Source organism: Crocuta crocuta, unplaced genomic scaffold, assembly GCF_008692635.1.
Source record: "Crocuta crocuta isolate KB4526 unplaced genomic scaffold, BGI_CrCroc_1.0 scaffold225, whole genome shotgun sequence".
Taxonomy (NCBI): domain Eukaryota; kingdom Metazoa; phylum Chordata; class Mammalia; order Carnivora; family Hyaenidae; genus Crocuta; species Crocuta crocuta.
Genome location: NW_027530408.1, coordinates 1,875,760 through 1,890,329, shown reverse-complemented (window position 1 = coordinate 1,890,329; position 14,570 = coordinate 1,875,760). Strand labels below are relative to the sequence as shown.

The 14,570-nt window shown below is 46.8% G+C and overlaps 1 protein-coding gene across 1 annotated transcript in view; it reads right to left on the bottom strand.

Moving 5' to 3' along the window:
* The window catches only part of R3HCC1 (R3H domain and coiled-coil containing 1), a 41,958-nt gene extending 32,412 nt beyond the window's left edge, over positions 1–9,546 (bottom strand). Inside the window, exon 1 of the mRNA XM_077766631.1 lies at positions 9,488–9,546. The gene's annotated coding sequence lies outside the window, so the exon portion shown is untranslated. The remainder of the gene's footprint in view (positions 1–9,487) is intronic.
* Between the last annotated feature and the right edge of the window lie 5,024 nt (positions 9,547–14,570).

Sequence of the window (14,570 nt, the reverse complement as noted above, 5' to 3'; positions counted from 1 at the left end):
TAGTGGGAAAACATGAAGGGAAGTCCTTGAGGGAGCTGTAGGAGTGTTACAATCCGTATGTCTCAGGGATTTATCAGTGGGCTGCAAGCTGTAAGCAGATTTAATTTTAGCTGCATTTCTCTTGCCTTTGTTCTCCTCATCACTGCTATAAAGCTAACAGGTATTAAGCCTTGGGTACACACCACAGGCTAAAAAAGGTTCCACCTGACACCTCGTCTTGTACAGATGCTGGGACACCTCTAACTCAACTTGATGGAGCCGACATCAAGGAAAACTGCCTCCACCCACTTCATACTTTAAACATGAAACCCTTCCACCTTATTTTCCCTTTTCTTTTCTCTGGCATTGGCCTGGAAAGAAAACACCTTCATCTCTAGCTCCCAGGCCATTGCTGAGGGTTGTAACCTCTGGGATGTAAAATGATCTTTTAGGGGCACCTGGGTGGTTCAGTCAGTTAAGTATCCAACTTTGGCTCAGGTCATGACCTCATGGTTCGTGAGTTCGAGCCCCGCATTGGGCTCTGTGCTGACAGTTCGGAGCCTGGGGCCTGCTTTGGATTCTGTGTCTCCCTCTCTCTCTGCCCCTCCTCCACTCATGCTCTGTCTCTCTCAAAAATAAACATAAAAATAATAATAAAATAATCTTTTATTTCAGGCTAAAGAAAATCTAACTACGTCTCTAACTTCTCACAAGCAAAGTAAGACATCACATTAGTCAACACCTCTGAATTTACATGGTCAAGTTAAAAAGGACCTAGCAGGAGGCTTTCAGGAATCAAGATTCACTCCTTTTGGCAGATCCCTACATCCCTGGTTAGGAATAAATGCAAATGAAGCTAACATAATTTTTTAAATTTTTTAATGTTTATTTGTTTTTGAGAAAGATAGAGGGAGGAAGGGAGGAGTAGAGAGAAAGAGAGACACAGACTCCAAAGCAGGCTCCAGGCTCTGAGCTGTTAGCACAGAGCCTGACGCAGAGCTCGAACCCACGAACCGCTAGATCATGACCTGAGCCAAAGTCGGATGCTCAACCAACTGAGCCACCCAGGTGCCTCCTAACTTCTTAACTCTTAAAATTACTGTAGAATCTGCTGCTAAAGCAATAGTTGCATAGCAAAAATCCTTAGATTTTCTGCCCTAAGTTGTTCTTTTTTTTCTTTTTAAGAGAGAGAGCATGTGTGTAAGAGAGAAAGTAGGAGAGTGGTAGAGGAAGGGGAAGAGAGAGGAGAGAGAGAGAGAAAATCTTAAGAAAGCTTCATGCTCAGAATGGAGCACGGAGCTTGGAGCCTGATGTTGGGCTCAATCCCGTGACCCAGGGATCCTGACCGGAGCCGAAATCAAGAGGTAGTTGCTGTACCGAATGAGCCACCCAGGTACCCCCAAATTATTCTTGATAATAGGATAGGACAAACCCTTGGTTACCTTTTAGCTGAGTAGGGAGGTGTCTGTGTTATAGCCAATACCACCTGCTGGACCTGAATTAACACTTCTGGGGAAATTGAAACTCAATTACAACAAGCCTCTTAGCTTAAAAAGATGACTCCTTCGTTGGAGTCTTTGACTTATTTGATTTTGATTGCTTTTGGGTCTTGGGGAACATGGCTTCAATGTGCCCTCCAAACATGGGAATTATCTTGCTCATAGTAACCACAATAATCTCCCTGGTGTGTTGTATTTTCCCCAAAGCTTTAAATCATGTTCACGGCCACTAACCACTATGCAAATGATCTCCCTAAGAATGGGATGGTAGGGAAGGAACAAAGCGATGGCTGATTTAAAGAATGGAAACCTAAAGTCACAACCTGTAAATATCACAGAAATAAAACAAAACATCATAACCTGTGGGTACCACACAAAGGAACAATAAAAGCCGTGACAACTTTAAAGCAGTAGCTGAGAGTGGTGCTAATGCCTTGGATTTTCATCACATCTCTCAATGAAGCTGAGAGTCTGATCTAAAGGGAGGAACTGTTAAAAAGAAAAACATAGAGGGGAGCCTGGGTGACTCAGTCAGTTGTAGGTCCAACTCTTGATTTCAGCTCAGGTCATGATCTCATAGTTGTGGGATTGAGCTCTCACTGGGCTCTGCTCTGAGTGTGGAGTCTACTTAGTATTCTCTCTCTTCCTCTCTCAAAATAAATAAATAAACATATTTAAAAAACAAAGAAAGAAAGAAAGAAAGAAAGAAAGAAAGAAAGAAAGAAAGAAAGAAAGAAAGAAAGAAAGAAAGAAAAAGAAAACACCCAAAATGGCGTCATTTAGGTTAAAGGCCCAAGTTAGTAAACCAAGACTTAATACCTAACCTAACTATAGTCTCAACCCCCCAGGAATAGAATCTTGAACCAGTTAACATGGAGTTTCCTGGTCAATACCAGGAAATTTACTGTTAGACCCAGTCCACTCCCCTTAGGAGGACAGCCCTGCCCAAATAATGTATTCCTTGCTAATGAATCCTTTCTTCTTCTGTGTTTATGCCCTCTTTCTGCCTTTATTTTTTTTATGTAAGTAAACTCTATGCACAACATGGGGCTCAAACTTAGGACCCCAAGATCAAGAGTCACATACTCTACTGACTAAGACAGTCAGGCACCCCTCTTTCAGCATTTAAAGCCCTTTCCTCTGTTTAGCTCAGCAGAGCTCCCCTCTACTTGCTAGTTGGGATGCTGCCTGATTCATGAATTGTTCAATAAAGCCAATTAGATCTTCAAATTTACTCCACTGACTTTTGTTTTTTAACCCAGTGGTTAAGCTTTTTCATCTGATAAAGATTCAAACTAAAGTGTATATGGGGAAAATAGCATGATACCCTAGAATCTTTAAATATGTTGGGGAGGAAAAAAGTGAGAAACTGTAAATGAAGCAAATTTGAAAAAATGTTGATCGGGGGCACCTGGGTGGCTCAATGGGTTAACCATCCAACTTTGGCTCAGGTCATGTTCTCACAATCCATGGGTTCAGGCCCCGCACCAGACGCTATGCTAACAGCTCAGAGCCTGGAGCCTGCTTCAGATTCTGTGTCTCCCTCTCAATCTGTCCCTCCCCCATTCTCACTCTGTGTCTCTCTGTCTCTCAAAAATAAATAAACATTAAGAAGAATTTTTCTAAAGAAAAATGTTAATCATTATTGAAACTGAGTGACAGATACGTTGTTTTCCTAATATTAGAGTTGAAATGTTCCACAATAAGTTGATTTCTTCAAGACACAAAGTTATTCAAGACAATAAAAAGATGGGCAAGGGCAGTATTCTCTTTGTAGCTAGAACATCTTTACATTATTGAATGGGAAAAGACGGAGATAAGGAAGAGTTTTAGAATTTGTTAGAAGAAAGCTAAATCAATAAGCTAAAAATTTGAGAGTAACCATTGAAAGGGCAGAAATATAATCTATAGCTTCCAAATCATCACAGAAAAATAATAATGACATAAAAAATTCACCTAACACAAAGCACAAATGAAGAAAAATTGGTAAAGGACAGTAAATGTAAAACTGTACCTTTTTCGCTTTATTGAAGATATGAAGCAAAACAAAAGAAAAAAAGACAGGAAGAATGTATAATAATTAGAAACAAAAGATGATCACATGACCCAACCCAGCCCACCCTTGAAAGTGAATTTGCAACAGACTACAAATGTTTAAGAAGTCACTGAAAATTATAAATTTTTCATGAAAATCTAGACTCTCATTTACATACTTTAAAATGTCTTTACATTATTTATTAGTCAATATTTGACTATGTAGATCTTAGTATTTGTTTTTAATCTGAAGCCTATCAGCAAAACCAGGGGGACACAGAGACAAAGAGGTAAAGGAAAGCATGTGACACTTCATTGCCATACAAACACTGCTTAAAACAAACCAAAATGCAGAGTCGGCTTTACCAGTTAGGATATTCAACACTATCACCCACCAACAAGAATGAGAATTCCACAAATGAACAAAGAAAACACAGGGTCCTAGGATGGATCTCCTGGAAACAAGGCTTTACTAAGGGTCTGAGAGCTTATGTGTGTTGAAATGACTCTTTACCAACCACCCTTTATGCCTGTCACATAGTTTAACTCATCTATTCCACGTAGCAATGTTAGGAAGACATACTATCATCATTTGCATTTTATAGATGGAAACGTTAAAATACAGAGAAGTGATGTGATTTGCCCAAGGGCACACAGCTAATAAATGGCAGAGCCAGCACTCAAACCCCATGGTCTCCTCCTCCACAAGCCCCAGTTTAACTCCCCTGGAAAGGAGAGGAGGCAACAGAGTGGGCACAGAAGATGCCTGTGGCTCCTCGGAGAGCTCGGTGGCTCCCGGAACTCTGTTGGCTCTGTGCTGACAGCTCTACAGCCATCTTTCCAGTGTCCAGTGCCTAGCCTGGCCCCCAGCATGCTTTCTAATCAATCCTTCTAGTGCTTTGTGATCAGAAACATGAAACTTAGGATAAGAGAAGGATAAAGCATGCTTCAAGGTTTTTGTTTTTTTTCCAGGCAAAGACAAGGGATTAAATAGTTTCTAGAGTCAGTTAACAAACTAGGTCCTGAGCCCAAGCAGGGAGACTGGAAGCAGGGGAACTGGGGACAGGGTGTGGAGGGTGGAGACTGGGTGGGGACATCTAGCTTCACAGAGGTGCAGCCAGAGTTTAAGCCCTTGGAGGACTTGAACTCAAAGCCCCCAGCAGCTCTCAGTTCCACGTGGGCTCCTCCTCACTGCTCAGTTTGCTTCTGGGTTACCGTGCCTGCTGTGGGGAGAAGCAGATGGCCTGGGGTACAGGAAAGGCCCTCCCAAAGTCACCAAGCCTCCTGCAGTCTGGGCACAGCGCTTTGCAATCTCCGTCCTTCAGGAGAGAGTTAAAACCCCAGGCTTTCTCAACACCATCCCCCTCACTTCAGTGAGGACTGACAGCAAGCCAGGCTCTTATTGCTCAAGAAGCCCCAGACCCTCAAGGGGCTGGAATATTCCCCAGAGCTCCCTCGTCCCCTTCTCCTGGGAGCTTTCCACCAGGTCCTGGGTCAGGCTGCCCCCATCCCCTAACAGGCCCAGCTCATGGAACCCAAACGATGGCCCAGCCACTTGGGGAAAACAGCCCTGATTCCAGAGGGGACAGTTGGGAGACCTCTACCTTCAGGATAGCTTTCATTGTGTAGCACTTGGTACTTTCAGAAAACTTTAACAGAGCTCCCATTTCCTTGCTGGTATTCAGCACTTCTGGTTTTAGGTTGGCTAAATAGAAAGAATGACTTCCTTGGGTCTTTTCTTCACAAAGAAAGATTCTGCAAAGGCAAGTGCCTTGTGTTAAATCACACCTCCAGGTAATGATAGAGTCAGAACTCAGATGCCTTGTCTCCTGACCGCACTGGGTCATGCTGGCCCATTCCTGTACACATGGGAAGCCAGTGCACCATTGCCCCTGAGTGAAAATGAGGGTAGCTCCAAACCCCCCCCCCCCACCAGTGACAACAGACACAAATCCCTGCCCATGGAAGAGCCAGGCTGGGGACACACATCTGTCCTGTGTACAGAAAAGGGAAATCCCCACATAAACATAAGAAGGAGGCAGGTCCTAAGTAATTTATTAAATAGCTGAAAAAAAATAGACATTCCCTCCCCAAACTCCTTTTTATCCCGTTGTCCCAGCATACTGGTTACGAGGGCATGTGTTAGGGTCACACTATACTGGTGGGGCTACTTGTTAGCTGTGTGATCTTGGGCAAATGGCTTAACCATCTGTCTCTATTTTAGTTTCTATGTCTGCGAAATAGGGATAATACTACTTTTGGTCTCACTGAGTAACCAACATTGAATAATGAGATAAGCCACATAAAAATGCATCTAGCACAGGGTGTGGCACATAAAGACCGGTAGAGATGGGACTGGGGACCCCCTGACCATCATGTAGCTCTCTGACGTGCAGGTGAGGCATTCTGGGAGCTCCAGCTCTGAAAGAGCCAGAGCAAAGCCTTTTCTGATCTCCTCTAGCTATGGACCCAGGGTCCAAGGCCACAAAATCACAGGTCTGGCTGCTGTCTCTAGGTCATGCCATCCAAAACAATTTCTAGACAAAAGTAGAAGGGGCCACTCCATCCCATTTACCCAACCTCTCCCCTATGGTGTAGGGGAAGGATGTCATAATGTTAACTTAGTGACCATGGGTCCTGGCTGAGCAAGGGCCACAAAGAACCTGGCTCTGGGGGCCCTCAGCCTGCTCCCTGCTTGGCACTGGGAAAAGTTACTCCACATACAGAGCTTGCCACAGAAATGTGACCTCCAGCCACACTTCAGGTCCACTTAGCCTACCAGCACTACGAGCATGCCTCCTGCTATGGCATTCCCACATACCATGGTCCTCTTCTCTTACCTGCTTATTGATTCATTCCTAGAAGTACCCCCAGGGACTGGGTGGCCAACTAAACGGCATGGCACCAGGTTCCTGGTTTGTTGTTGGTCCCTCATGCACAGGATGACCTTAGGAAAGTGACTTCCCTTCTGAGCCTTATCTTGGAACTCTGGACTGAAAGGTTGATTAACTTAAAGTTCTGACTATCAAACCTACCCTCTGATGGTTTTACCCCTATGTCCACCCGATTATCCTTTCCCTGTCACCACTGCCATCACCACCACCACCACCACGATCACCACCACCACCACTACAACTAACATCATCACCATTATCACCACTACAACTACCATTATCATCACTACCACCATCACACCACCACCACCACTATCATCACCACCACCATCACCACTACAAGTTCCACCATCATCACTACCACCATCACACCACCACCACTACAACCACCATCATTACCACCACCACGACAACTATCATCACTACCAGCATCATGACCACCCCTACCACAACTACCATCATTACTACCATCACCAGTACAACTACCACTACAACTACCCCCAACACCACTACAACTACCACCAATTACCACCGATACCATCTACAACTACCACCAATTACCACCAACACTATCGTCACTATCACTACCACCATCACCCACTACCAACTCAGTCACCAACCACCACCATCATCACTACCATCCACTACCACCCATCCCCTGCAGTAAACTCAGTTTGCAGACTACACCCCAGCAGCAATGAAGGAAAGAGGCCGTTAGGCAGAACCACCTCCTGGCTAAATTATAAAGTTTTTTTTTATCAATGCCTCAATTCACTTCTTTCTCCATCCTGTCCGCTTACACACACAGACCCTTTCCTTCAAGTCATCCTGTCCACTTTCTCTGTCTTTAGTCATTTACCCTGTAGTGTAAATATAACACAGTGCATTGCCTCTCCAAAGAATATTTGCATATAAAGCTTATGTGTTAGCTGTGGCATAACAGACTTTGACTCCCTTCAAGGATTTGAGGAAGTAGAAAAGATATTTTTGATCAAGGGCTATAGGCCTTGTCCGGCAAGACTCTGGGGTGAGGACTGCCTTGATGTCATGTAATGAAAACTGGTTGCAGCAATAAAAGGGAAAACTCAGGGATAGTCTTGTGATTTAGAGTCCAGAAACAGGATACCAAAATGTAGATCCCACAGGGCATCCCCAACACTGCAGAGGTGATCATAACTTAAGCCTCTCGAGGCTCTTGGCCTCCCAGACTCCACATGCAAGTTCCATGGCTCACCTTATAACATCCTGCTTCAGCCACCTGTTCAGAGCATATGGGAGGGCAGGAGGTGAACTTCTCCAGGAACAACGCCCTCTTAACTGAGGACCCTCCTCCAGGCTCGCTGCCAACTCATCCTCTAGGACCAGGGGATCTGGTTAGGGAAGGGGGGCCTCCACTGCAGGAAGCCCTCTCCTTCATGTCCCTGCGCTAGGACACAGCTCATCGCTGAAGATGACCATCTCCACCACAGCTGAGAGGCCCTGGGGCAGCAGCAACAGCCCAGGAGTGAGATGAAAGCCTGGCGGAACTCCCCGTTAAATGCATACACCACAGGAGAGGGCTGAGTTAGCCCAGCCACACCACCCAAAGACGCTGATGGTGTCTCCCCAACAAGCAGGGCAGGACACCAGACAGTCGTGAATGAGCCAGTAGCACACAAAGCCCCCCAAGGTGATAGACAAGGTCTTTACCACTTTGGTCTCCTGGTGCAAGGGGGGTGTGTGTGGAAGAGGGCACAGGACAGGTGCTGCTAAGGGCCCCATGGCCCTCCCCCCCTTACAGCCACGTGCGCTCACCAGCTGCAGCACAGAATAACGGGCGAGTGGAAAATGTGACTGTAGGTGACCTGCATAACTAGCACAGAGATATAGAAGCGGGCCAGCGAGGAGACCACCACATAGGTGTATCTGAGGCTGGAGTTGCATCTTTGAATCTACGTAGGAGGCTCTGACTGGATAGATGAGGCTCCACCCTGTGCCGCCTGCCTCATCTGCCGATGCCAGAGCGCAGGCAGATAGCGATGAAGGAGATAAGAACTGACAGCAGCCAGGCTCAAGCAATGGACATTAGAGAAGCCCTGGGGGTCCCGTGCTGCTGGTGGGAGAAGGGGCCAGCCATGGCCAGATAGTGCTTTAGGCAGACTGAGGCGCAGGTGCAGGATGGAGGCAGTGAAACAAATGTCAAAGACCACCCAGATGTCACAGAAATCACCAAAAGTAGCCACCTGCCTGGGCTGCCACTTTCAAGGCATCACCAGGAAACCCACCAGACGGTCCAAGATGACCAGGCAGAAAACAAGGACACTGGTGACTTTGGAGTACAGGTAGCAAAAGTTCAGGGTGGCAGCACACATACGGAATATTTCTCAGCAAAATGAAAGCAATGGGGAGCCAAAGGAGCCCTTCTCACCCCGCCCCCTGCCTCACCCCGGCCCTACCCTCTGCTGAACGGGGACCTCAGTCACCTCTGGCACCGCCCTGAAGACTTAATTGCTGGGAGTTCTGGAGACTCTGGAACAAAGTTGAATTGGGACAAGGGTCAGGTGGTGCGGTGGTGAGGTCAGGATAGAGGCACCAGCCTTCCAAACCAGCCAGATACCCGCTGGCTGCCTGCGGGGGTCTTTCACCTGGCGCTGAAGAGGTGTCAGGGGCAGGATCCCGCCACTGAAAGAGGGGACGGGTCCCCGTACAGGGCAAAAATTGGATGTCCCAGACTTGATCCTGTGAAGCTAACGGGAAGGTTTCCGTCAGCGGCTCCCGGGCTCCTCCCAGCGTCGGAAAAGGGCGACGGACAGGCCACAAACAGTGCACAGGAAGGGCCCAGTGTCTGCCTGTGGACGGAGGTGAAGACACGAAGGATCTGGGAGCCAGAAAACGGCTGGAGAGAAAAGCGTTGTCTGGGACGCGTGGAGGCAGAGGCCCAGCCAAGAGGCGCAGAAATCCTGTAAGCGAGCAGACGTGGCGTCCTCCGGAGGCTTTACCGCCCGACGGCTCTCCGCGCCTGGTACCCCGCATTCCCGGCTCCAAAGCCCTGCGGCCCGGAGTCCACCCGCCGGCTTCCCCGAGCACAGTAGTTCCTCTCACCTCCTTCTCCCGGGGGCGCCGACACTGTGCTCCCAGAGGCCGTACCTTCGCTCCCAGCCGGCGTAGACACAGTCCCAGAAAAAGCGCTAATAGGAGCCAGAACCGTCTCTCCCCGANCAAGCTGGAGCCCCGCCCCCTCCGAGCCCCTCCCCTCCTAGCCCCGCCCCTTCAAGAATCCTGTGCAAAGGAGGCAGCTGAGGCCTGCACCACCCACTCTCAACAGCATCTCTCTCTGAAAGCTTTCCTTCTCAAGGATCACTTTTTCCCTCCACATCCCCTCGCTGGCTTCGGAAGGACCAGAAGAAATGTACTCCTTGCCACAGTAGTGTTTCTGAGATGATGGAGGCATCTGCAGAGGCCTGACACCTGAGAGCCTTGTGAGCATTATTTGCCAGCGAATTAGAACTATGCTATAAGGACTCTCACCTCAGCCCCTGTCGTCCTCTCGTTTGTGGCCAGGATGATGCCCGCTCCTCACTTCCNCCCTTTAAGCTCTAGTAAATGCTCATGGTAAATAGAAAACAAAAACAAATTCCGTTCTGGTTTCTGGAAGTTTCTCTTCCAGTGCTCTCCTAATCAAAGGGACTTATTCATAGGAAATCTGAACAAAAGCTGCAGTCAACTTGCAAGAGTAGAGACTGTATGTGTTTGAGTTTCATAAATTGGTAAGATGATCAGGGTGAGAGCCAAACTTATCCTAGCTGGGATAAGAACAGAAAGAGAGGAAAAGTAAAAGAAAAATGCAAAAATTAGATTTACCTAACCGAAGCCTTTTTCCATCGTTAAGAAGGGTTCTACCCCCAATTCCACTGTGTGGGGGTTTGGGGGAGGGTTCCTCACACCATTAAGCAATTCTTGGACACCAGCTGGGTGTTGTACAATTCAAGTCAGTTCTGACACTACCTAGCTGGAAGTAGCATCGGATTCCACAGGTTAAAACCTTGATCCAGCAAGAGTGATCCCCCATCTGCCACCCTACTTCAGTTCCCTCTATTTCTTTTTTTTTTAATTTTTAATGTTTATTTTTATTTTTGAGAGAGACACAGAGCATGAGTGAGGGAAGGGCAGAGAGAGAGGGAGACACAGAATTCAAAGCAGGCTCCAGGCTTTGAGCTGTTAGCACAAAGCCCGATGCTCTGTGAGATCATGAACTGTGAGATCATGACCTGAGCCGAGGTCAGATGCTTAACTGACTGAGGCACCCAGGCACCCCCAGTTGCCTCTATTTCTGACCAGCAGGCTTTAAATTAGAAGTTTCCATCTTGGATTTGATTAATTTGCTAGGGTGGCTCACAGAACTCAGGAAACCCTTTTACTCACTATACTATCAGTTTATTACAAAGGATATCAAAGGACACAAATTCAGAGTCAGGGCAAGGTCCTGAACAAAGTCGCTTCTAGCCTTGTGGAGTTTAGGGCCCAGCATGGTGACGTGTGGAGGCATTCTGGTTCCCCAAGCTTTTGTGGAGCCTTAATTCCATAGGTATGATTGGTTAAACCATTGGCCATTGGTGATTGCATTCAGTCTTCAGGTCCACTCCCTTCTCTGGAGGTAGGAGGTCAGGGTAAGGACTGAAAGTTTCAACCCTCTAATCACAAGGTTGGTCCTTCTGGTATCTACCCCCCATCCTTAGGTGCTTTCCAAAAGTCATCTCACTAACATAAACTCAGGTGTGGCTAAAAGGGGTTTGTTGAGACCCTCTTACTACTCTCAACACTTAGGAAATTCCAAGGGTTTTGGGATCTCTGTGCTAGGAACAGGGATTAAGACTAATTATTTATGTCTTATAAATTGCAGTATCACAATCATCCATGGGTAACCTTGGACAAATTATTTACCATTTCTAAGTCTCCATTAACTCATTTGTGAAATAACTGTGCCCATCTCATTGGAAGATTAAGTCCATTCAAAGGGCCTAGCACAGCAGTGTCTGGGTGGCTCAATCGGTTAAGTGTCGGACTTTGGCTCAGGTCATGATCTCGTAGTTTGTGGGTTCGAGTTCCACATCAGACTCTGTGCCGACAGCTCAGAGTCTGGAGCCTGCTTTGGATTCTGTGTCTCCCTCTCTCTCTGCCCCTCCCCTGCTCACACTCTGTCTCTGTCTCTCAAAAGTAAATAAATGTTAAAAAAAATTTTTTAAAAATAGAAGAACTTTAGGAAAAACAAAACAAAACAAAGAGCCTAGCACAATGTGGTACAATGTGGTAGTCATGGAGATGCACTGCCCAGGCCTCCCTTTAAGGTTTGATACCCAGCTGCAGGGAGTGTGGTCAACCCTCAGCCAGCCAGCTGTCAGCTCCTTCAGGGGCTGTCCCAGCTACAGAGAGCCATCCTAGCTGAGGTCACTCCCTTTCCAGAGGAATCTGATAACTGAGGGAGAGGGGTGGCAATGGATGAAGTCCTGGCCATTTCTGCCTGACATGGGACATTAATGGGCAATACTTATTCTAGAATTCCCTTCCACAGTGACCAAGGCTTTTGGGGAGGCTGCATTATAGATTGACTTCTTCCTCTCCTTAATCTTCTTTCTCCCTTTTCCCTTCATGAGTGGTGATCCTTGGTACCCCAAACTCTTTTTCCAGGTCTGCTTCTGGAGAACCCAGTCCGTAATACGTAGTGTCCAGAAGACCATAGGTACCCAATAAATGGTGGCTATTGCTTTTTGTTATTGTTGTTGCATTAAGATAAGAGCTAGAGTCTAAGATCGGGCGTTCTGTTCCTGACCCATCCAACCCCTGCTCTATAAATGCTTAGGGCTGTATTAATCCTTCATTATGCTAACATTTTGGAATTACTCTTCATTAGGTACTGAATGTTTGTGTCTTCCTGAAAATTCCTTTGTCAGAATCCTAACCCCCATTATACTGGTACTATGAGGTGAGGGGGTGCGGAGGCTTTGGCAGGTAATCAGGTCATAAGGGTGAAGCCCGCATGGATGGGATTAGTGCCCTTATAAGAGAGACACCAGGCAGTTCCTTTGCCCTCTTTCCACCAAGTGAGGCCACAAAGTGGCCATCTGCAACCAGAAGAGGGCGCTCACCAGAACCAGCCCATGCAGGCACTCTGATCTTGGTGTTCTAGCTTCCAGAACTGGAAGTGATAATTTCTGTTGTTTATAAGCCATTGAGCCAGTGGGATTTTTTTGTTGTTGTTGTAGCATTATCTGAACTAAGACACTCTTCCTCTGTCCCTATACTAAGTTACTCTTTAAGTACCTGCAGGGCATGGAACCCATCTAAAACTTCCTTCTTTCCTCCACTAAATTTGTTAGCTCACACCTAATGGGCACACCCTTTCAATTTGTTGATTTTTAACTTTCTTGGATTAAGGACTTCAGCGTGATATTTTTTAATAGCTAAATTCTCTTTCAACATGTATAATTTAAAGAAGTCTCTGTTAGGGGCGCCTGGGTGGCTCAGTCAGTTAAGCATCTGACTTCAGCTCAGGTCATGATCTCATGGTTCATGGGTTCAAGCCCTGCATCGGGCTCCCTGGAGCCTGCTTCAGATTCTGTGTCTGCCTCTCTCTCTGCCTCTCCCCTGTTCATGCTGTCTCTCAAAAATAAACAAACATTAAAAAATTAAAAAAAAAAAAGAAGTTTCTATTATCCTAGGGTACCTTGCTATGTGCTAACCCAGTAAGCCAGCTTCCATTCATTATACTGTTTACAGGGATAAAAATCCACTAGCTGAGGTTAGATCCACACTGCAGTTCACACGGTACTTTCGGGGGTACCCAGTCACCTAATTGCATTGGTTATCCTGCAAGGATTCTAAGTCCGCTCCTTCAGAAAGTGCAGTGCAGCCCATGGCTGGGATTTGTCTTCTGTACAGTTTGATGTGCTTGCTACAAAATACAGGTCAAAAGAGGTACCTGCGTGGTCAGTATCAGCAGAGAAACAATGTGAAGACTATCCTTGGTTTCCTTAAAAATTGGAAACTGGCGAGCTGGTATCTCTTGAGAGGCAACTTTCCATCCATAGTAGTCTGTATAATTGTAGCCCTTAGAACTGGAGGAAGTTTGTCTGCCAACACAAAGCGCTAACACACACCAACCCTCAAACCGAGGAAGTCAGTGAAGTCAGACTTCAGTTCGCTATCACTGTGATAGCAGCCTGACTTCACTGTGACTTCACTCTGACTTCAGAACCCACCCAGGTCCCAGGGCACAGGCTAAGAGCCCTTTCAGGGAGGCCCAGGAGAGGCTGAGGCTGAGCCGGGCTCTTGTCCTCCCTCCTCCCTAAATGCATACTCTTTCCCCTCTCCACACACCTGCTCTCCCTCTGCACACTGCAACCCTGTCGCCCAGCTGGCAGTGACTGGGAACCATCCAGCCACATGTCTAGGCTTCGCTTTGCTGTAGCTCTGCTCTGACCCCTGTCACAAAGCAGCAGGTATGCAGGAGAAAGTAGCAGGCCATACACAAGGAGACTAAGACAATCAGAATTTCAGGAGCCATCTGGTCTGTCTGCTCCACTCTACAGATAAGAAATGAGAGGCTCATGGGTCCAAAGCCATACAACTAGTTTGTGGCTGAGGCAAGAACCGGAACCAGGTTTCCTAATTCTGTCAGGACCAGTCACTACCTAGTTGGTATTTTCTCTCCCAACTTGATCTCAGCGGAATGATGGGTAATTACTAAACTCATAGATTGCTTTACAAGATTTTGAACACCCTAGGAGATTCAAGGGAAATGAAAGCTTGAATGTTCCCTCTTCAGTCAAGCCCTCCGTGAGTCTACCAACTTGAAGTATTTATTCTGAGAACTTCCTCAGCCCTTCACCTATACCCTGAAGGGTATTCTACTTTCAACAGGGCAGTATCTGAGCCTGGTTCATCTGGGTGGGACATAGCTCCACATATAAGAAAACTCACCAGTTCCCTTAAGAAACCAAGTCCATTCCTCCAAGAGGAGAGAATCCTGATGTAAGACTTAGGCCCCCATGGGGACCTCATGCAGAAATGCAGCTACTGCCAGCCCATGGCTCCTTGTTTTCACTCTGGCCAACCCAGACTCAACATCTTGTCATTTCTGCAGCACAGCAAGGGACCAGGCTAAAACATATAAACAAGGACTCCTCAG